At 43.9% G+C, this 24,389-nt stretch overlaps 1 protein-coding gene across 2 annotated transcripts in view; it reads left to right on the forward strand.

Moving 5' to 3' along the window:
• Window positions 1–24,389, forward strand: part of AFF3 (ALF transcription elongation factor 3) — a 620,532-nt gene that overhangs the window by 323,737 nt on the left and 272,406 nt on the right. The gene's annotated exons all lie outside the window — the stretch shown is intronic.

A 24,389-nucleotide genomic window follows, 5' to 3' on the forward strand; every position in this document is an offset into this window, starting at 1 on the left:
CCAAATTCTATAAAGACCACCAACAAGGATGGGCTGACATTTATTGGAGAACAAAATAGCAACCCACTCCAGTACTCTTGCCTGGAAAATCGCATGGACGGAGGAGCCCGGTAGGCTGCAGTCCATGGGGTCGCAGAGAGTCGGACATGCCTGAACGACTTCACTTTCTTTCACTATGTCTGAGACATCTTCTAAGGTTCTTGCCTATGTTTTCTCATTGGGCCATCACAGCTGCCTTCTGTATAGTTGGGAACTATTATCATCCCCATTTTACAGAGGAAGAAACTGAGGCAGAGGGAGGTTAAACACAGCTGCCATGCAGGAGAGCTGGGATTTTTGACCAGGTCTGTCTGGGACCAGCACCGCCCCCACCCGCTGTGCTGTCTTATTAAAGCAAGAAGCAACCCCCCCACCCCGCCCCGGCTCATTCATGAAGCCACTCAGGCATTTTGCCGTAAAAGGGAGGTTTCCCGCTCCCACGTGTTTGTGATCCAAAAGCGCCTGATCACGCGTGCGTGCACTTGAACTCACGGAGGTTTTATGGCCAACATTAGCTATCTCACCTTTAAACTTCTTTTTCCTCTCCCTTCTCTTATTTTTGCTGAGGTAACTGTTTTCCAGTCATTTGAATATTACATTATGTTCTCAAGTACAATTATTTTTTATCCTCACTCAGAGAATTTCATTCCTGGGACCTAGTAAATCTATGTATTATGGCAACATTCATTTAACCAAGAGACAAATTATAACAGAGTTCTATGGAGATGAGCTCCAAGGGCTGAGAGTCCTCCTGGCTTGACATATGTTTTTAACAGACAGTTTTTTAAGTTACACTGTATTTCATCCTTAAAGGCTCCAGTGCTGTAATACTTAGGTGCTTTTCCTAGCGTTATCCATTCACATAGAATGGCATTAACATTTGTTCAGCAAATAAAATCCATTTACAATGTAATGGGGTCATGCGGGGCTGAAACTAGAATGCACAGATTTGATGCCAGACAGCTTTAGATGGTGGTTATTTAGAGGCACCCTTCATAATGTAGGGAGCTTTTGTAATAAGAGACCCGTGTTCAAGATCTGGTTTGGATATAAAGGATGGGTTTACAGACAGTTTCAGGGCACCATCTGAGCAGATTATCTTCTTGGCTTTCATCTTTAGTCACTAATTTAATTCCAATTTCCTGCGAAATATTCATGGTGGATATGTACGTAGAGTTGCCTTTCTGCTGTATGAAGTGGGTAACTGGGACTTGTTTAAATTCTGGAGACCTATACCAATTTCCTGACACTGTGGGTGGTCAGGTGTCCAGCAAATAGAGGGAACTCAATTTCCTTGGTTTTCTAGAAACTAAGAAGCCTCCTCAACAAGATTTTCTGTTGTGTTTCTGGGAGGTCTGTGAAAGAGGAGAGAGCTGAGGTTACCATCACATACCAAGTACATCATCATGCCACCTCAACATGACCAGGCCCTGATTGGTGTGCCAAGAGAAACCTGATGCTCAAATGTCTACATGCTCCTTAATCCAAATGAAAATACATGTGTGTGTATGTGCTCAGTTGTGTCCAACTCTTTGAGACACCATGGACTATAGCCTGCCAGGCTCCTCCATCCATGGGATTTCCCAGGCAAGAATACTGGAGTGGGTTGCCATTTCCTCTTCCAGGGTATGTTCCTGACCCAAGGATAAAACCTATCTCTTGCATCTCCTGCATTGGCGGGCAGATTCTTTACCACTGTGCCACAAAAATGCATTAACCCCTCTTGGAGAAACTAGAAAACAAAGAAACTCTTGTTTTAAATGATCTGTTTGGGTCATTTGCAGAACTGGAACGAGGTCAGATCTGCCCTGTTTCCGACCAGACAGGCATTTTCTGCCTCGTGTTGTTTTCTTTGTAAATTATTTCATTTGTTTCAAGTAGGAAGGATTTTATTCATGACAAAATGAAGCCCACAAATGGCAAAATCAGGCTGGGCATAACTGCAGAGGAGCCCCATTTACATATCCCATTACGTGGTATAGTAAAGTAGAATCAAAGCAAAAGTAACAGTGATGGAGGTCTGGAGAAATTCACCAAGCAAACTGCATGTCTTATCCAAGATATGTGAGTTTCACTTGGCAGTGTCTTGTTTTGATTTTTCTTTTTTTCATTTGACCACCTGGATGAAAAGACCCTGATGCTGGAAAAGACTGAGGGCAGGAGGGGAAGCGGGCGGCAGAGAAGGAGATGGTTGGATGGCATCACCGACTCAATGGACATGAATTTGAACAACCTCAGGGAGTTAGTGAAGGACAGGGAAGCCTGGCATTCAGTAATCATGGGACACAAAGGGTCAGACACAGCTGAGAGACTGAACAGTGATGCCCTGGATGGACAGAGACACAAACACCATGTAAAATATCTTATTTTAATCTGAAGCTGCAGTTTTGCTAGATGTTATTAGTCCTTTTGGCTGAAACCAGAAGCCCTACTTAAGTGGCTCCATGTCTCTGCCTGAGGCACCCTGGTGCCTATGAGGGATATCCAGCAGCCTGCTGCTAGTTTCAGGGCTATTGGGCTATACTCTGTAGGCTTTGTGGGGATGCCAAAACTCTTTAGTTTCTAACAGAAGTGGGGTGAGAATTTTGTAATTCAGAATCTGTTCTGAGCCCAGAGGCTTCGGGGCAATGGCCAGAGGGACCTCGGGGGTCTGGAGGCTCCTGTCCGGAGTGAATGACTTTGGCTTTCTGTGTTTACCTGTCCATGTGCATGGTTAGACATCACGGAGGCTTACAGAACCAGGAGTGGAGAAGCACAAGGGGATGTTAGCAGGCCCAGCGGTGTGTGGGAATACACTCTCTACCCTCACAGTCCCGGCTGTGTTCTGATACCATAGTCAATAGCTTTGCTCCCATGTTTGTCAATATCTTGCTGTGACGGGGCCACCTGGAGGAAAGGAGCAGGTCCACAAATAGTAACAACAGCTGGACGCTACGGGCTGTCAAGGAAGCTCGGGCGCTGGTGCCTCCTGCAGTGCCCAGGTTGGGCCAGGTCTGCATGTCAGTAGCCAGACTGCATGATGGTGGGATTCCCAACAAGGCCAAAGACACAGCTTCCTCGTTTCACATCAGGATACTGGGAGAACTTCAGCACTACATGAGGGGACCAGGGCGTTAAATAGACTGGATTTTTAAAGTTTTCTGTTGCTCTAGCCTTGCAAGGTACATCCACAAAGCCAGAAAGGTAATAAGATTGAATGGGACTCAAAAAGAAGCAGATTTACTCGGTGCTTTAGAACGCCAGCCAGACTCACAGGAGGAGCTCAGCCCGCACTTACAGGACAAGTTGGTTACAGAGAGAGAATGTGGACAAGAAAACAGAGATGCATTCCTCTGAAAGGCGGTATGCGTGGTTCAGCCCCAGCGACACAAGAATGTAGAAGGTGTGACGGAGCCAGCCGCGGGGTCCACTGGGTTACACAGCGCTGTGTGTCTGCTCCTGTTTTCACAACGTCTCAGAGTATTTTGCTTCTTTATATTTCAGTGGGTCTTCATTCTCATAAAGATAAGCACTTGAACTTGGCACCTGTGCAAATCCTTATTGGTCTCTTTCCATGAATGAGATTTACCACTGCACTGTTGTGAGCCCTTGGTGGGCATTCAGTGCCACTGACCACCACTCCCACCTCAACGTGCCATCTCTCACACCGCGTCCCTCTGGGTTTACTCCCATCCTGGTGGCCGTTCCCTCCCAGGCTCCTCCATGGACGTCTCTCCCTGTAACTGTCCCTTAGGTGGAGGTCTCCTGCCCCGGCTCGCTCTCCTTCTCACAGGCTGCTTTCCTCGGTTCACGTTCACATCTGTGCTGAGATGGGTATCAGGTGTATTTATCAAGCTCTGTTTCCTGATTTTCATGCTCACCTATCCCATGCTCCCAGGTCGCCCCACCAGATGTGTCGTAATATCTCTGCCTTGAGGTCGCCTCTCACTACAGTTGGCTTTTTCTCTGCCAGCTGTCTCCTGAATCTCCTCCTAATGGGTCCATTTCTTCCTGTCCCCATCACCATCCCTTTCCACCTTGATTACTCCAGAGACCCCCTTTCTGGCCTCCGGTCTCCTGCCTCCCCCTAGCTCTCCCCAGTGCAGGCAGAATCAGTTTTCTAAAGAACGTTTGCTGGAAACACATTAGTGGCTTCCCCAGGCTCAGGACATGGTCAGGTTCCTGGATGTGGTCTACAGAGCCACACGTGCTCCGGCTCCTGGGGTGTTCAGCCTCATCTCTCCCCGCTGGCCACCTCCCATTCTGTACACGACTTCTGTGTAAGCAATACCACAGCCGTCTCCTTCCCCTCCAGGCTTACTCCCCAAACATCCAAGTGTTTCTTTCTTTTTCTCTAAGCCTCACTTAAGATGCCACTGCCTCCAGGAAGCCTTCCTGATTGGCAGAATCTGAATACATGCTCCTGTTCTATATTCTGCAGGGACCCTTTACTTTTATCACAGCTCTTATTGTATGGACTCATATGGTCTTTCTTAAGTCCCATTAGGCAGTGACCATTATCTCCAGGCTAGCAAGCAACTAGCACATAATGGATATTTAATTAATGCTGAATAAATGGATAAGGAATAATGAATGAATGAATGACTTTGACCTTTTGCTCAATGTCTGTTTTTGCTCTCTACCCTGTTGTCCTTCCCCAAAAAGACTGAAGTGCTTTTTTGAAGCATAAGCTTGAAGCATAACCTGAAACATAAGCTCTCCAAAGACAGTCAAGATTGTTGGGTTACCTGGGAGCATTAGGAAACATTCTTCAATTGGGATACATTCAAGAGAGATGAGAATTCACTTAATAACTCATGAGGGTTGGAAGTGGAAAGGACATAGCACTGATGTCCACACCAGAAAAGCTCCGACCTTTTGTGTAACATCTGCTAACTGTAGTCTGATGATCTTTCATGAGACTGAGTTTTCTGTTCTGATATCTGATGAATCTACAAGTTGAAGAAATCAAGGTAATAAATTTGCAGGGATAATTCAGTTAATTAAGATGTTGATCATGGCATCGGGAGAGGGAAGTCAAAGCTATTTCCATGACTAATATGCTCCATCTAAAGCCATTCGTGGAACAATTAAAGCACATCTACCCAAAGTTATCAACTCAAGAAGTGCATTTTAAGACTGTACTTACTATCATGAAAATCACACACAGTGTTCTTTATTTCACATGCAGAGTTGTAATATTACACTGATGTGCTGCACATTACTATTACATACTCACCAGAAAGTTTTAAATAATTTCTAAGATCGAAAATGATCATTTGAGGATTGACAAGATCCAGGCCTGGAAAATTAGAACATCTATCTAGATATTAATCATATTGTTTGTTTTTTAAACAAATTTTTTGAGAATAATTCACATACCCATTGAACATTTACGATCCACTGGCTTTTAGTACATTCATATAATTGTGTGTCCTTCACCACAGTTACCTTTAGGACATTTCATTACCCCCAAAAAATAACCCCCACCTCTCTTCTTTCCCCATCCGCTGCATCCCTAGGCAACCATTAACCCACCTTTTGTCTCTATAAATTTGCTTATTCTGGACATTTCATAGAAATGGAATCAAATAGTATATAGTCTTTTGTGTGTGGCTTCTTTCACTTACCATAGTGTTTTCAGGTCCATCCGTGTTTTAAATAAGACATAATTACCTGTAGTTCTTACACTCATAATTATTTAGACATTGCTGTGTGTGCTCAGTCGTGTCCTATTCTTTGTGACCCCATGGACAGTAACCCACCAGGTTCCTCTGTCCATGAGATTTTTCAGGCAAGAATACTGTAACAGGTTGCCATTTCCTCCTCCAGGGGATCTTCCCAACTCAGGGGTTGAACCTGAGTCCCCTAATTGGCATGCAGATTCCTTACTACTGTGCCACTTGGGAAGCCCATGTAGACATTATAACATTAAAAAAAAAAAAAAAACAGAAACCTGATTTTTTTTTTTTTTGCCATTTCATGTGTATGTTGTCTTGTAAATTCTGACATATTTGATTTATAGTTGTGCAGTTCTTGTTTTTTTAATAGTTGTTGGAGGCAGTGAGATGTAAGTATTGTAAAAACATAGGGATTGAGACTCAGGACATTTTTCATGACTTTTAGAACATGCGCCCTTATTTATCTACATGTTATTTTGTTCTGATTTTGAAAGCTGTCCACACACACAGCCGCAATGTCAGAATAGGAAATCCAGTCTCAACATTCTTTAGGCTCCAAATTAACTGAATTTTGCACATGAGGCGTTTTCGCATTTGTCTGTGGCTCCGTTCCTGGGCCCACGTGTAGCCGAGAAATTCTGGAGATTCACTGTGCTCAGCCTGCTTCCTAACACTTTTATTTCTGTTGATAAATTAGGGAAAGGACACCCCTTTCTGTCTCTCCAGGTACAGCAGTCCTCTTTTATCTGCAGTTTCAGTTACCTGTGGTCAACTGAGGTCTGAAACGATTAAATAGAAAATTCCAGGAATAAACAATTTGTTTACCATGTGATTTTAAATCACATGGTATTGTGAACAGCGTGATGAAATCTTGCACCACCTCACTCCATCCCACCTGGGATGCGAACCATCTCTTCGGCCAGTGCAGCCTGCCCGCTAGTGACCTTGGAGTCTTCTTGGTGTCTCGGTACTTGTACACAAGTGGCTCTAATTTTTCTTAATAATGGCCCAACAGTGTAAGGGTAGATACTAGCAATTCGGATATTCTCTGACTGTGCCTAATTTATATCTAAACTTTATCCCGTGTGTGTGTGTGTGTGTGTGTGTGTGTTAGTTTTTCAGTCGTGTCCAGCTCTTTGCAACCCCATGGACTGTAGCCCACCAGGCTCCTCTGTCCATGGGATTCTCCAGGCAAGAATACTGGAGTCGGTTGCCATTCCCTTCTCCAGGGGATCTTCCAAACCCAGGGATCAAACCTGGGTCTCCTGGATTGCAGGCAGATTCCTTACCATCTGGGCCACCGGGGAAGCCCAGACTTTTCCATACTTATGTATTAACATATATAGGAAGAAACATAATGTATGCAGAGTTTATTGCTCTCTGTGGTTTCAGGCGCCCACTAGGGTATTAGAATGTTTCCCCCGTAGATAAGAGGGGATTGCTGTTTTGGTTTGGAAACTATTTGTCATATCCTGACACTGTTGTTACTGTTTTAGTCGCTCAGCTGTGTCTGACTCTTGTGACTCCATGGCCTGTAGCCCTATAGGAGCCTCTGTCCATGGGATTTCCCAGGCAAGAAAACTGGAGTGGGTTGCCATTTCCTACTACAGGGGATAGTTTCGATCCAGGGAACGAATCCTCGTCTCCTACATTGGCAGAAGAATTTTTTTACCACTGAGCCACCAGGGTATTCTGACACTAGATGACCTATTTTATTTATTAGAGTTTCCTCTTCTTTAGCCTCCCACTAAAAAGGTGTATCTGTTTATCCAAATGGATATCTTTCTCCCCTGAATTGCCTAAAAAGTTATAGGAGTGTAACTCATGGGTGGTTTATTATTACCCATGTTTATTAGTACAACTTTTTCACAACAATGTTTTCATTTTAATGCCTTATTTTTATGTTGTCCTAAATAACAAGAATTCTGTGGTTCTATGTAATTAAAACTACTAAACATTTTATATTCTACTCCTTTAAAAAAAAAAAGGTATTTTTTCTGTGAACATTGATTAGGCTTCTGGAACCTGATTAAAAAAACCTTAGATCAGCATTATTATTGATACATTATGTGCTAATTTAAAACTCTATTCTTCAGTTTAGTTCAGTTGCTCAGTCGTGTCCGACTCTTTGCGACCTCGTGAACCGCAGCACACCAGGCCTCCCTGTCCATCACCAGCTCTCGGAGTCCACCCAGACCCATGTCCATCGAGTCATTGATGCCATCCAACCATCTCATCCTCTGTCGTCCCCTTTTCCTCCTGCCCTCAATCTTTCCCAGCATCAGGGTCTTTTCAAATGAGTCAGCTCTTCGCATCAGGTGGCCAAAGTATTGGCGTTTCAGCTTCAACATCAGTCCTTCCAATGAACACCTAGGAATGATCTCCTTTAGGATGGACTGGTTGGATCTCTTTGCAGTCCAAGGGACTCTCAAGAGTCTTCTCCAACACCACAGTTCAAAAGCATCAATTTTTCGGCCCTCAGCTTTCTTCACCATCCAACTCTCACATCCATACAGGACTACTGGAAAAACCATAGCCTTGACTAGATGGACCTTTGTTGGCAAAGTAATGTTTCTGCTTTTTAACATGCTGTCTAGGTTGGTCATAACTTTACTTTCAAGGAGTAAGCGTCTTTTAATTTCGTGGCTGCAATCACCATCTGCAGTGATTTTGGAGCCCAGAAAAATAAAGTCTGACACTGTTTCCACTGTTCCCCATCTATTTGTCATGAAGTGATGGGACCAGATGCCATGATCTTTATTTTCTGAATGTTAAGCTTTAAGCCAACTTTTTCACTCTCCTCTTTCACTTTCATCAAGAGGCTCTTTAGTTCTTCACTTTCTGCCATAAGGGTGGTGTCATCTGCATATCTGAGGTTATTGCTGTTTCTCCTGGCAATCTTGATTCCAGATTGTACTTCCTCCAGCCCAGCGTTTCTCATGATGTACTCTGCACATAAGTTAAATAAGCAGGGTGACAGTATACAGCCTTGACGTACTCCTTTTCCTATTTGGAACCAGTCTGTTGTTCCATGCCCAGTTCTAACTGTTGCTTCCTGACCTGCATACAGGTTTCTCAAGAGGCAGGTCAGGTGGTCTGGTATTCCCATCTCTTTTAGAATTTTCCACAGTTTATTGTGATCCACACAGTCAAAGGCTTTGGCATAGTCAATAAAGCAGAAATAGATGTTTTTCTGGAACTCACTTGCTTTTTCGATGATCCAGTGGATGTTTGCAATTTGATCTCTGGTTCCTCTGCCTTTTCTAAAACCAGCTTGAGCACCTGGAAGTTCATAGTTCATATATTGCTGAAGCCTCGCTTGGAGAATTTTAAGCATTACTTTACTAGCGTGTGAGATGAGTGCAATTGTGCGGTAGTGTGAGCATTCTTTCAGATTGCCTTTCTTAGGGATTGGAATGAAAACTGACCTTTTCCCGTCCTGTGACCTCTGCTGAGTTTTCCAAATTTGCTGGCATATTGAGTGCAGCACTTTCACAGCATCATCTTTCAGGATTTGAAATAGCTCAACTGGAATTCCATCACCTCCACTAGCTTTGTTCGTAGAGATGCTTCCTAAGGCCCACTTGACTTCACATTCCAGGATGTCTGGCTCTAGGCGAGTGATCACACCAGTGCTTCTTTGTACAGTGCTTCTGTGTATTCTTGCCACTTCTTCTTAATATCTTCTGCTTCTGTTAGGTCCCTACCATTTCTGTCCTTTATTGAGCCCATCTTTGCATGAAAGGTTCCCTTGATAGCTCTAATTTTCTTGAAGAGATCTCTAGTCTTTCCCATTCTGTTGTTTTCCTCTATCTCTTTGCATTGATTGCTGAGGAAGGCTTTCTTATCTCTCCTTGCCATTCTTTGGAACTCTGCATTCAAATGGGAATATCCTTCCTTTTCTCCTTTGCTTTTCACTTCTCTTCTTTTCACAGCTATTTGTAAGGACTCCTCAGACAGCCATTTTGCTTTTTTGCATTTTTTTTCTTGGGGAGGGTTTTGATTCCTGCCTCCTATACAATGTCACGAACCTCCATCCATAGTTCATCAGGCACTCTGTCTATCAGATCTAGTCCCTTAAATCCATTTCTCACTTCCACTGTATAGTCATAAGGGATTTGATTTAGGTCATACCTGAACGGTCTAGTGGTATTCTCCACTTTCTTCAGTTTCAGCCTGAATTTGACAATAAGGAGTTCATGATCTGAGCCACAGTCAGCTCCTAGTCTTGTTTTTGCTGACTGTATAGAGCTTCTCCCTCTTTGGCTGCAAAGAATATTCTCAATCTGATTTCGGTGTTGACCATCTGGTGATGTCCATGTGTAGAGTCTTCTCTTGTGTTGTTGGAAGAGGGTGTTTGCTATGACCCGTGTGTTCTCTTGGCAAAACTCTATTAGCCTTTGCCCTGCTTCATTCCGTACTCCAAGGCCAAATTTGCCTGTTACTCCAGGTGTTTCTTGACTTCCTACTTTTGCATTCCAGTCCCCTATAATGAAAAGGACATCTTTTTTGGGTGTTAGTTCTAGTAGGTCTTGTAGGTCTTGATAGAACTGTTCAACTTCAGCTTCTTCAGTGTTACTGGTCAGGGCATAGACTTGGATTACTGTGATATTGAATGGTTTGCCTTGGGAAAGAACAGAGATCATTCTGTTGTTTTTGACATTGCATCCAAGTACTGCATTTCAGACTCTTTTGTTGACTATGATGGTTACTCCATTTCTTCTAAGGGATTCCTGCCCACAATAGTAGATATAATGGTCATCTGAGTCAAATTCACCCATTCCAGTCCATCTTAGTTCGCTGATTCCTAGAATGTCGACATTCACTCGTGCCATCTCCTGTTTGACCACTTCCAATTTGCCTTGATTCATGGACCTAACATTCCAGGTTCCTGTGCAATATTGCTCTTTACAGCATCAGACCTTGCTTCTATCACCAGTCCCATTCACAGCTGGGTATTGTTTTTGCTTTGGCTCCATCCCTTCATTCTTTCTGGAGTTATTTCTCCACTGATCTCCAGTAGCATGTTGGGCACCTACCAATCTGGGGAGTTCATCTTTCAGTGTCCTATCTTTTTGCCTTTTCATACTGTTCATGGGGTTCTCAAGGCAAGAATACTGACGTGGTTTGCCATTCCCTTCTCCAGTGGGCCACATTCTGTCAGACCTCTCCACCATGACCCGGCCGTCTTGGGTGGCCCCACACGGCATGGCTTAGTTTCATTGAGTTAGACAAGGCTGTGGTCCATGTGATCATTCTTCAGTTACTTCTCTATTCTTCAGTTACATCTCTATTCTTTAGTTACTCATAAATATCTTTTTAATGATCTCAAATATAGATTTTTCTCTGTTTATAAAGTGCATATTTTCTAAAAATCACCCTGGGAATCTATATTAATTAATTCAACATTATTGGTATATTTATATCTGCATATTTAATTTATGAATCATTTTTGTGTTCCCTTCTCTGGCAATAACTTGTGATCTCATAGTGTTTTTGGTCATTTTTAAACCTGTTTTTTGAATTCAGTTTAACAGTGGATACCTGGGTGGAGGACAGGAAAGGGTAGGCTTTTAAAAATAGAACCTAAATTTAGCTAAAATTGTTGATACAGCATCTTAAAAAATGACTAACTCCCCCGCAACCTACCCTGGAAACCAAATGACATTCTCTGACCCGGGTGAGTCAAAGACTCAGCTTCAAACAGGAAAGCCCTTTGAAAACTCAGCTGCCAATAAACCAGAGAGAAAGAGAAAAAAGGGAGAAAGAAAATTCAGCCACGATGCATGAAGAAGGTGGTGTCCTAAGAGATTCCCTCCAGGACCCCGAGATGAAAACCTCCCCTCTGGGCTGCAAAATCAGCGCTGACCATTCTTTTTCCCTTTCTATTTCCTTGTTTTTTTCACCAAAGTCTCTCACTCACACCTCCACCCACACCGCAAGCCCAGACTCTGGATAAAGGCAAGTGAACGCTAAGTTCTTTTGGACGTTGGAGGTTATTGTTATATGAGATGAGGAGCCCACTGTGACGTGAATACAGACCCAGGAGCAGATTCCTGACATGTGCAGAACAGTGTAGATGGTGATGGGGGTGGGGGGCCTTGGTAACTGGAGTCATCTCGAAAGACCATCAGCAATCCTTAGAAAGTTGAAATGATTAATTACTTCAGCACAAAAGGAGACTTGTTAAGAATAAGCAGGGGACAGAGTGTCAGCTCCAGGGGTGACCGACTTGTATGCTTAATAATGTGTTTTTAAAGTGCATGCCACATCAAAAGCCAAGCACGTGCTCATGGGGGAAAATGGAAAGAAAAAGCAGTGGGCAAAATATTTGGTGTATTAGAACACATGTTTTGGAGATAAGATTAGCAATAACTTTGGTTGGAGCATTTTTTAAATGCATTCCTTCTGCCCACCCAACCTCCCACCCACCCCCTACCCCACCCCAAGATCTTAGCAGTGCTGGGAAAACTCAGGATGTGAAAACTTGCAGGACATGTGCTGGAACTTTTATTACCAAAAATGATAAAGAGCCCATCAGAGTCACATTGCATGACAGCCTCCTTTTCTTGAAGGTGCAGGGATCTGAATAGACTCTGTGGACCAGAGCAGACTGCATGAACTAAAGCAACAGAAGCAATGACGGTAGCATGGCGTGTCACGCATCGATGGCTTTCTGTGCTCTCTCCTTTAATCCTCATTCTAACCCTGGATGAAGTCATCCTCACCTTCCAGAGCAGGGAACTGAGATAAGGGGAGGGGAACACATAATAAATAATAGACACAGTTAGGGCTTAAACTCCAGACTCCAGAGCCTAAGTTCATAAACCAGATAGAGTGATTTTTTAATACATAAGACTAGGCAAATTCTCCTTGTGGGGATGCATCTGGACTCTTGTGTTTGTATCACCTCTCTCTCCTGGCCTCGAGGATATGAAAGGATGCTCGTGGCTGCCACTGTTGCTTCAGTGGGAAGAAGTTGTACAGGGCTTCCAGCAGTTTGGTTGAGGATTGATACCTGACATGTGGCACAAAGGGGTGCACAGGGGTACTTTTGAGGGACTTCCCTGGTGGTACAGCGGTTAGGAATCCACCTGCCAATGTAGGGAACACAGACATGATCTCTGGGCCCGGAAGATCCCGTGTGCCATGGAGCAGCTAAGCCCATGCACCACAACTCCCGAAACCCATATGCCCTAGGGCCCTGTGCTCCACAACAAGAGAAGTCCGTGCACCACAGCCAGGGAGCAGCCCCTGCTCACTGCAGCTAGAGATAGCCCCCGCATAGCAATGAAGACACAGCGCAGCCACAAATAAACACATAAGTTTTTTCAAAAAGAACATTTGATAGTTCCTTACAGATTGGTCTCTAGCATGTATTTATGCATTGCCCAGTTATGAGTAGTGCATCTTGAAGCACAGGGCTCTTCTGCATCAGCCTGTGTCTTGCCTCCCTCCATAAAGCTCTGTTACTGACACCACCTGCCCACATTACTCTTCCTAAGAGCTCCAGCAGTCAACATTGTCCTCCTCTCCAGGAGAGGGGTGGACAAAGATGGAGCGTCAGAGGCCCCAAGAGGTCCAGTTGGCCACAGCCTGCACCCCTGCCGGCCAGGGTGTGAGTTTTCACCGCAGCTGGAGCTCTTGCATCAGACACTCTGTTCAACAACAGCTCTGCCACTGACCAGCCTGGTGACAGCCAGTCAATAGAGATTTCAATACAGCGTGCATTTCGCAGAGAAGAAAGGCATTGTTCTCACTCATTATGTGATGTGGTTGTAACATCTATTGCCAGATAAATTTGTGGATACACACTTCTTCATGAGTCAACATGTCTAACCAAATGTTTTCATTCATCACACACAGTTCTGGAGGTAAACCAATCTTGCAAAGCTGTGATTGAGATAAACAGTTTATTTTGAAACTGATGACTGTTAGCTGCTATTATTCTCGTTAGGATAATCAAGTAGTTTCAAATTCATTAGAGATGAGGTTCACTTAAGGAAATATCCATCTGTAAAATCCAGTTGTAGAGTATTGATGAGATTATCTTTATAGCTAGGAAATCATTGCTTTGCTGAAGGAGTCCTGCCTACAGGAAAGGATTAATATAGGATTAATAGTAAATTCCCCTAGATATCCAGAGTCTAGGTGTCTGCTTACAGCTTTTTTTACAAGGTAATATTACTAGAAAACAAAAGCATTGGAATCACTTTGAGTTTGATCGGCAAACAATACAATATAAAGACAATACTTCCTCGGAATAAATATCAAAGCCAGTGGGACATTATAAATCACTTTACAAAAATTCTGTCTTTTAAAACAACTGTTCAGGTGCATACATTTGCAAAGCAGCCACAAAGCAAGTAAATGCAGACTACACCCCCTGGTGGAACATTGTTTGTAGGTGGTTGATGGTTTTTTATCTCTTTAAGTACAGTTAAAGTGCTCATTTAAATTTCTTTGCCTTCTTAGTTATGGTAATACTACATTCATTTGTGTGGATTTATGCCCCTTTCGTTGCTTTTACAAGTATATGGTTATACCAATGATGCCTAATTATGAATCAGATTACCCAGGCAAAGCAGTTTTTATAATATATGTTCTAGTCTACTGTGTTTCTAAGGACTCCTTCTCAGAGCTCACAAAGGATTAAAAATTATGCATAGCTTCTAACTTACAGCGGTATTTTCACATCGGAATAAACTTGGTAGATTGCTTGGAGCAGCTGTCTTATTGGCAAATGACATAGAACCCTCCTACTTAAATATAAATCCAACCCACGTTAAGACGTATCCAACTGAGGTGAGCAGTGTGAAACACAGAAATCTACTTGGGCTTGGAAGGAACAGTTAAAGTAGCGGGAGTCTTCAAAGAGGTAGGTTCAGAACATCCCCAACTTCAGACTTCCCTGATGGTTGAGTGGTTAAGAATCCTCCTTCCAGTGCGGGGGGACATGGGTTCGATTCCTGGTCCAGGAAGATCCCACATGCCTCGGGGTAACTGAGCCTGTCACCACATCTACTGAAGCCCGTGCACCAAGAGAAACCATCAAGTGAGAAGCCCGCACACTGCAGTGAAAAGGGGCAACTATTCTCTAAAACTGGAGAAAGCCGGCACACAGCAACAAAGACCCAGCACAGCCAACAAAAATAAAAATAAAGAAGGAAAGAAAGAATTTTTTAAAGGGGTATCAAAAAAAAAAAAAAGAAAAGAAAATCTCCAGCTTCCACATGGACCCTTAAAAGAAGAAATGAGAAAGGAAATGGGTTGATATTCTTATACCATGTATGAAGGATTGTCACTTGATTCGAGCTCTGCCCTGTCTAGGCACACCTCCCTTTGACAATATGGCATCTGTTGCTTGTTCTAAATCAAAAGACAAAGACAAAAACAAGTTCCATTGTCACGTCCCGTTCAGTAGGACTCAGTGTTAGCATGACCAGGAGGTACTTGCTGAAATAGAAAGTGTACCTAGTGAAAAGGTTTACCATTTTGTTAGTCGCTCAGTCCTGTCTGACTCTCTGTGACCCCATGGATTGTGACCCACCAGGCTCCCCTGTCCATGGAGTTCTCCAGGCAGGAATTCAGGAGTGGGCAGCCATGGCCTTGGTTTCCCTAGTGGCTCAGACAGTAAAGTGTCTGCCTGCAATGCAGGAGACCCAGGTTTGATCCCCGGGTTGGCCCTCCTCCCAGGGGATCTTCCTGACCCAGGGATCAAACCCGGGTCTCCCACATTGCAGGCGGATTCCTTACTGTCTGAGCCACCAGGAGAGCCCTTACATTAGGGTAGTATCTACCATCTAGGTTACAAATCTAAGAAAATCTCACATCTCAGAGACAAGGCTTTAGCCAGGTGGAAATAAGCATGTCTGTTTTCCTTTAATTCCCTCACATTCTCAGCCTTCTTAATCCTCTCCAATTTTCCCTTTGCCTTTTTAAAAAAATTTTACAGTGAATTTGGCCTCAGACTAGGTATACGGACCTCCCTGAAATCATGAGCCAACATCTGCATGGGGGTCCTAGTGCCCAAGCCTTATTAAAGAGTCCAGGTCAGAATCTGGTTCTATAAGTTCTGGAGGATCATCCAGAAGGCACAGTTAATTCTTATTAAGAGTCAGTTCTCATTTTAGTAAATGTTTCTTATCCGGAGTTTCCCAAAAAGCTGGTTTTAGCTTTGTGAATAAAACTAGTACAACAATCTTCTTACACAGATAGTATGTTTGTTTAAAATGAGCACATCCCAGTGTGATTGAATTAGGGTTCTTTTTTAAAATTTTATTTTATATTGGAGTATAGATGACTCGCAATGATATGTGAGTGTCAGGTGTATCAGCAAAGTGATTCAGTTATCCATATACATCTATTCTCTTTCATACTCTTTACCCAAATCAGTTTAGTTCAGTTCAGTCGCTCAGTCGTGTCTGACTCTTTGAGACCCCATGAATCGCAGCATACCAGGCCTCCCTGTCCATCACCAACTCCCGGAGTTTACTCAAACTCATGCCCATAGAGTCGGTGATGCCATCCAGCCATCTCATCCTCTGTCATCCCCTTCTCCTCCTGCCCCCAATCCCTCCCAGCATCAGGGTCTTTTCAAATGAGTCAACTCTTCACATGATGTGGCCAAAGTACTGGAGTTTCAGCTTCAGCATCAGTCCTTCCAATGAACACCCAGGACTGATCTCCTTTAGGATGGACTGGCTGAATCTCTTTGCAGTCCAAGGGACTCTCAAGAGTCTTCTCCAACACCACAGTTCAAAAGCATCAATTTTTCGGTGCTCAGCTTTCTTCACAGTCCTACTCTCACATCCATACATGACCACTGGAAAAACCATAGCCTTGACCAGATGGACCTTTGTTGGCAAAGTAATGTCTCTGCTTTTTAATATGCTATCTAGGTTGGTCATAACTTTCCTTCCAAGGAGTAAGCGTCTTTTAATTTCATGGCTGCAGTCACCATCTGCAGTGATTTTGGAGCCCAAAAAAATAAAGTCTGACACTGTTTCCACTGTCTCCCCATCTATTTCCCATGAGGTGATGGGACCAGATGCCATGATCTTAGTTTTCTGAATGTTGAGCTTTAAGCCAACTTTTTCACTCTCCTCTTTCACTTTCATCAAGAGGCTTTTTAGTTCCTCTTCACTTTGTGCCATAAGGGTGGTGTCATCTGCATATCTGAGGTTATTGCTGTTTCTCCTGGCAATCTTGATTCCAGCTTGTGCTTCTTCCAGCCCAGCGTTTCTCATGATGTACTCTGCACATAAGTTAAATAAGCAGGGTGACAGTATACAGCCTTGACGTACTCCTTTTCCTATTTGGAACCAGTCTGTTGTTCCATGTCCAGTTCTAACTGTTGCTTCCTGACCTGCATACAGGTTTCTCAAGAGGCAGGTCAGGTGGTCTGGTATTTCCATGTCTTTCAGAATTTTCCACAGTTTATTGTGATCCACACAGTCGAAGGCTTTGGCATAGTCAGTAAAGCAGAAATAGATGTTTTTCTGGAACTCTCTTGCTTTTTCGATGATCCAGCGGATATTGGCAATTTGATCTCTGGTTCCTCTGCCTTTTCTAAAACCAGCTTGAACATCTGGAAGTTCTTGGTTCACGTATTGCTGAAGCCTGGCTTGGAGAATTTTAATAAGTTGTACCAAACATTGAATAGAGTTCCCTGTGCTATACAGTAGGTTCTTGTGGATTATCTGTTTATAGATAGTTGTGTGTATATGTTAATCCCAAACTCCTCATTTATTCTGGATTGATCTTTAGAGATGTGCCAGGGGCAGCTCCACAGCCCACCTCCTCACTTCCCCTCAAGGTCAGACAACAACGGCTGTCACTGTAAACAGATTAGGTGTATATTACAGTGTCCTTGAAAAAAGCTTTCTGTTTAGTGCCACGTTATCATATAGCATGAAAACATTAAAGAAAAGAAGCACGGACTTTTAAAACTGTCTTTTTTATGAGGTCAAACCGTTCATTTTGACACTTAATGACTAAAATGTTCATGTTGCGAGAAATGCGATAATGAATTGTAAAAAGACATAATCAGCAATGACTAAATAATTAAGGGAATTGAAATGCAGAGTCATTTGGGGATGCATTAATAATAACACGATTTGTTCCATATGCTAAGGAATTCTGTTTTTAGAAAATCAGTCATCACACATGCTCCATGGCAAAGACGAAAAAAAAAATGATGTTGACTAATAGGAACTGTAATTAGATGTTCTGCTTTTAAACAGCTGAATAAAAGATGAAATCATATAGAAAGTATATTTAGGTACAAGTCAGAAAGTAAACTGATTATTATTCATAGAGCTGTTAATAGGAACTGTAATTTATGCATCTAGTGGGAATTGTATTAGGCAATTAAGAAAGGGAGTCACTCTGGGCTTCCTTTATGCCTTCGAATTTGTGTGTTTTCCTTTACCAGTGATTCTCTTTTTCCTCACCCTCTACCAGTTTAACCATCAAAGTCACGTCTTAAGGTGGTGGCCAGTGAGCAGTCTGGGACCTGGCAGGTCTTACCTCCAGAGGATGCTACAACGGGACACCCAGTGTGCTCCCTGAGACTTTCCGGGGCTCCACCAGCAGGCGAGCATGACTTTTCAGCTTCTGTTAGTTTTTAACCTACAGGGGTTTCTTCAAAGATCCCGGGAAAAGATTTCATTTCTCATGGCCTCTGTGGATTGCCTCCAGGTGGGGAGAGTGGGCGATGGTGACCAAAAAGCAGTCACTATAGATGGTCTATGGAGGGGCCACATTTCACAGACGTCCATCTCTTTGGTGGAGCATGAGAATCAGTCCCTTTATTTTTTAAGTTAAGACATCAGAACCCATCTGTGAGATCATTAAAGCAAACAGGTTTCTGACCTTGGATTCTCCATGAAAAAAAAAAAGTACCTTTTTGGAGAATAGAAGAACCTAGAGTGGCAGGCAGGAATGCCAGATTTTTAACAAAACTCCTCCACCTCCCTGGTTATATGTGTTCAGGTACCTAGTTGCCAGCGGGCATGGCAGGCTGCAGCCATTCACAGCTGCTGCTTTGATTAATACACAGAACACTAACGCCAGTAGCCGCTTGCAGCTCTGGGTGTGAAGTACGCACGTTGCCCTGCTGCTCCTCAGCCCTGTGGTCATGCTGGCTGGCTACGTAGCCCTTCATCATTACATCACTGTCTACAGTGAGGACCCAGGATAAGTTCTGGGGTGATGCAGGGAGAAGGTCGGCTTTGCGGGAGGTGTAGGCGTACTCTGTGTTCCTTATAAAGTTTCTGGACAGCCCCACACCTGGGCTTCCTTTCATACAGTAGAAATAGGATCTCTTCCCACTTCTCTGGGCAGTAGATGTTGACATGACGTATCCTGTCAGGGTTTTGCAGCGTGAATAGGTTTTGCTGGGCTGGAATTCTGCCCATCTACCTTTGAATCGGGGCTTCTCAGGAGGCACTAGTGGTAAAGCGCCCACATGGTTTTGATCCCTGGGTCAGGAAGAGTCCCCGGAGGAGGGCATGGCAACCCACTGCAGTATTCATGCCTGGAGAATCCCATGGACAGAGGAGCCTGGCGGGCTATAGGCCATGGAGTCGTAAAGAGTTGGACATGACTGAAGCGACATAGCACACTTGCACACACAGGTTTAAATCTGCTGTTTCTATGACTTTAAGAGAAAAAAAAAATTCCTCCGTGCCTCAGTTTACTCACCTGTAAATCAGAGATAATAATACTTTCCTTACATGTCCTGCAAAGTAGTGATGAGGATTTAATAAGAAATATATATGTCCAAGTCTTTTGGCAACTATAAATCATGTTATAAATGCTAGGGTTCTTTTCTCATGGTAATTAATACTTTATGCATTACCTTCCTTAGAATGCAAGGTTCTCAAGGTGATAAACAGCCTTGAACAGGTTGCTGGGCTGTACCCATAGAATTCGTAACCCATCATTAGTCTTTAAAAAAAAATTTTTTTTTTATGTATGTGTGTGTTTTATTTTTGACTGCACTGGGTCTTCATAGTGGCACATGGACTTTCTCTAGTCGCAGTGAGCAGGGGCTACTCTCCAGTTGCATAGTGCAGGCTTCTCACTGCGGTGGCTGCTCCTGGTACAGAGCATGGGCTGTAGGTACATCGGCTCAGTAGTTGCGGCACATGGGCTTAGTTGCTCCGTGGTGTGTGGGATCTTCTCAGACCAGGGATCGAACCCTTGTCCCTGCACTAGCAAGCAGATTCTTAACCACCAGGGAAGTCCTCGTCATTGCTCTTGATAGGCAGATAATGAATCATATGCATACACTGTGGGGGACAGAGTCATGCCTAATGTAATTAGAATTACATTCCTAATCCCCAGAATATAGGAATGTGTTATGTGGCAAAGGGGAGTTAGGGGAACAAAGGAATTAGGTTGCTAGGCAGCTGATGTTGGGATGGTGAAAGATCATAGACTATCTGGGTGGGTGCAGCGTAATTACAGGTGCCCTTATAAGTGGAACAGAGAGGCTGAAGAGAGAAAACCGGAGAGATGGGGGTGTGAAAAAGCCTTTACTGGCTTTGAAGATGGAAGGAGGAGCCATGAGCCAAGAAATGCAGGCAGCCTCTAGAAACTGGGAGGGGCAGGGAACAGATCCTCCACTAGGGCGTCCAAAACAGAACACAACCCTGCCACTACCTTGATTCTAGCCAATTCTGGGCTCCCAAGTTTCTGACCTGTAAGATAATAAATGCACACACACTAATCACTGACTATGTATAAAATGAACTTTAGGCACTCATGAATTTCAAGGCTTCCCTAATAGGCCAGTGATTTTTCACTCATGATCCTCTGGAGTTTGACTCAATACTCTCTCTATCTCTCTATCTCTCTATCCATACAAAGCCTAGGATAAACAAAAAGGTCTGTTATTCCTGGAGCGAATCTGGAGTGGAATGACTCGCATTCCACTAATTTTGAAGTGATTTGTTACAGCAGCAATAAAATAAATAATAAAAACCAACACAAGCATATAAACAGATTTTGACAAAAGTAGGTAGATGAGATTTTTTCAAACACTGCTCTTAAATACCCCAAAGCCAAGACTGCATATGACCATGACTGCCTGGAGGCAGTAAGAGTCTAATGCTCCTACTTGAGCCTGGTTTGCCCAGGTATTTGGCCTAATCCTGTCCTTTGCTTTAGCTTTATTTTCTGACTTAAATAAGCAATAAGTTTATTGCTTTGTGCCCTGTGGGTATTCCATAACTACGTCTTGACTGTCTGACAGTGTAAGTGTTGTAATTATTTCCTAGACAGGAAACCAGGTGAGGTAAGAAAGACCAGGTAAGATGAGGGAAAATGCCTGGGGTTGCATAGCAACTGAAGGATGCCTAGCTGCCTTGGAGTGATCCTCACCTACAGTCACTGCCCTTCCCAGTAAACAACTCATTCCACTCCAGATTCCCTCCAGGGATAACAGACCTTTTTCTCATCCTGGGCTTTATATGGATAGATAGATAGATAGATAGATAGATAGATGAATATTGAGTCAAACTCCAGAGGCTCATGAGTGAAAAATCACTGGCCTATTATGGAAGCCTTGAAATTCATGAGTGCCTAAAGTTCATTTTATACAAAGTCAGTGAGCGCTTACTCTGTTTCAGCACATGTACTGAAGCCAGCACCATGAATCAGACAGATCCATTCCCCCAAAGATGTGCATGTCTCCTGTACTGGCAAGAGAGGTCTTTACTGCTAGCACCACCTGGGAAGCCTGGGGTCCAGCATACCATCTTGCAAATAGTAACAAGCATTCCATTTTGAATGCTGAATCCTTACGTGGGTGTCTCTTATAGTCTCTTATACATTCAAGTGGGTTTCTCTATTTCAGTAGTTTTTCATCATTTCTGAAAGAGAGATATAGATGAATCTGGGAGACATACTGATGGAATGTAGTAGTCCATGGAAACCTCTTGGTTTCTCACAGATCATGGACTCGATCATGACCTCAGGAATTTATCAAAGCCATATTTAAGGGCTCAAAGCTCAGCTGAGGCCTAAATCTTAGTTTAACCCCCAAACATTCCTTGCTTTGTTTGGATGGGGCGACTGGTACCTTCAGGGCTATTTCTTGCACCCTCAACAGTCACAGAAGGAATTAGGATCCTGGTGGAAGGGGAGAGAACACAAAACAGGCGAGAGAAAATGGCTTGGTATATGGGTTGCTACCTGGTCTGTTGGTTCTTTCCTCAAAGTTCACAGAATCCCCCTTAGAAGGACTGTCCATGAACCTAAGGCAGGAAAGGAAAGTGAAGTCACTCAGTCATGTCCAACTCTTTGCAACCCCATGGACTGTAGCCTACCAGGCTCCTCTGGCCATGGAATTTTCCATGCAAGAAGGCAGCAATCCCTGCTAAACTTTAACCCCTGCTAAAGTTTCTGCTCTTTCTTGGGTGGGGAGCTGTGATGTACCCAAAGAGACCCTTTAGTTTTCTGGTCTCTCAGCTGATAGAAAGGTCTTCCTGATCAGCCGCAACTATGAGTTTGACTTCTCGGTCCTGGATTTTTTTTTTTTTTTTGCCCTGAAATCGGAAAAGCCAATCTAATCGTCTATCTCTGTGATGGACTAACTAAGATTGAGATTCAATACTATGTGCTCCCTTGACAGCTGGTGAAACCAGGAGGGCTTCACATGATCTAACCACAAGCTCCCACCTATCCCATCCTCATGGCTAAGGTCTCCTACCCAAACAGCCCTCCTTATCGAAGTTTCCTGCTCATCCCCACGGAAGGAGTCTAGTTCCCTGCCAGCCTGTGGAATTAGTAGAACAAGCCAAGGTCCCCCCGGTAGGGTCACCCTATCCTCTTGCCTGCCTCCCACAGCCCCTGCTGATTCACTCTACGCCCTGAGAGCCTCTCCCCAAGCTGAGGATAAATGTGACTGATAAGCTGCTGCCCATCGCCTCTGCCTAGCCTCGGGAAAACCACACTCTGCATCCCCATCACTGTAGGGCCAGGGTCCCTCCCTCACCAGCAGGGTGAAGAGAAGACACTTCCCGTTAGCAGGAGTCCAGGAAGAGTGGGTGAGAGAGAGGCCAGGAGAATGCTTTCATGGGAAATGACCAGTCACCTTTCCTTACCCTCTCCACCCCCTCTGAATACCCCTCCCCCATTCTCTTAAGTGACAGGGGATATGGCTCTAATGTGCCACATCAGCAGGAAGCAAGAATGAGTAAACAGAGGCTGGGTCAAGAGTCACACTTCAAGAGAAAGAAAATAAAGGAATACTCTGGGGCCTCAGGACCATCGGTGATAGGAAGCCTACTCTAGAAAACACATGTAATTACTTACCTCATTCACTGGCAGACTCTGTCCCCATCTTCCTCTCGTCCTTTGAAGACCGCATCTCTGGGTACCAGAACTCTACCTGTCTGTGTATGAAAACAAAGAGTGACAAACAAGAGAACTAATGATTAGTATTAATGTCTGTGTTCTAGTTACAGACACCAGCCTGCCTTGCCCTCCCCGCCTCTCACCCCAAGCTAATGGATGAACCTCAATCAATATACTCAGTAAAGACCACAGAATCAATAACGGGGCTAATTTAACAGAATTAAGAAGTGGATTTTTTTTAAACAAGAAAGCAGACACATTTGCAATAACCACATTCTTAGATGTTGCCTAGCAACAAGATATAAAAATGATATACAATGTCGGTAACTTATTTTCACGTACAAAAACAGCCCCCTGCCTTGGCAAGGCTATAATGTACTTTTCCCCAACTAGAACTCCACGGAGACTATTAACACTGCCATTTTCCATAATATACTCTGTTAAACAATCATGTGTTTTTGTTAGTGCGTTAAAACACTGACTCTACTTAATGACTACTAGTGAAGCGGCAGCTGCAGAAAAGGGAGGAGGTTCTCTGTTTCCATTTTAAGCTCACAGGTTCACTGCCTGGGCAGGAGAACTCAATAGATAGAAAAGGCAGTGAATTAAAACATGGAAATTCTCCTACAAAAGGTGAGAGAACCAGGCAAGAAGTGGTCTCATGTGGGGCTTTTAAAGGGAAGACAGATGATGAAATTAACGTGAAACACTGGTGTTTCATGATGAGTTTTAAAATTTTTTTCTTTGGAATATGAAGGAAGCTTCTGGAAGTCAGAAAACCTCTGAGGTTCCAAGGTCTGACCTTGGAGATGGGAGTGAAGGCAGGGCAGAAAGGGAGAATGACGGCAGGGCTAGTGGAGAAGAAAAGGCAGCTTCTGAGGTGCTGAACTCTTAGCGGCCAGCTGAGACCCTCACTCCTAACTGTGGCCGCTGCTCCGTCAGGTGGGGAGGGGGGCATGTGCGCACCAAGCGGGGGCTTCGCATATACTGTCCCCTTTCATCCTCCTTGTAGGCTTCCTTGGTGGTTCAGACAATAAAGAATCCGCCTGCAATGCAGGAAACCTGGGTTCAATCCCTGGGTGGACAAGATCCCCTGCAGGAGACCATGGCAACCCATTCCAGTATTCTTGTCTGGAGAATCCCATGGACAGAGGAACCTGATGGGCCATAGTCCATGGGTCACAAAGAGTCAGACTGAGCTCATCCTGCTTTAATAGAGACAGAAAATAGGCTCAGTGAGAATAGGTGCTCTACCCAGAATCGCTCAGCTAGTCAGTGGCGAGGCTGAAATTCAAGGCAGGATTTGTCTTCAGAGTCACCGGG

Source organism: Dama dama, chromosome 11 (assembly GCF_033118175.1).
Source record: "Dama dama isolate Ldn47 chromosome 11, ASM3311817v1, whole genome shotgun sequence".
Taxonomy (NCBI): Eukaryota; Metazoa; Chordata; class Mammalia; order Artiodactyla; family Cervidae; genus Dama; species Dama dama.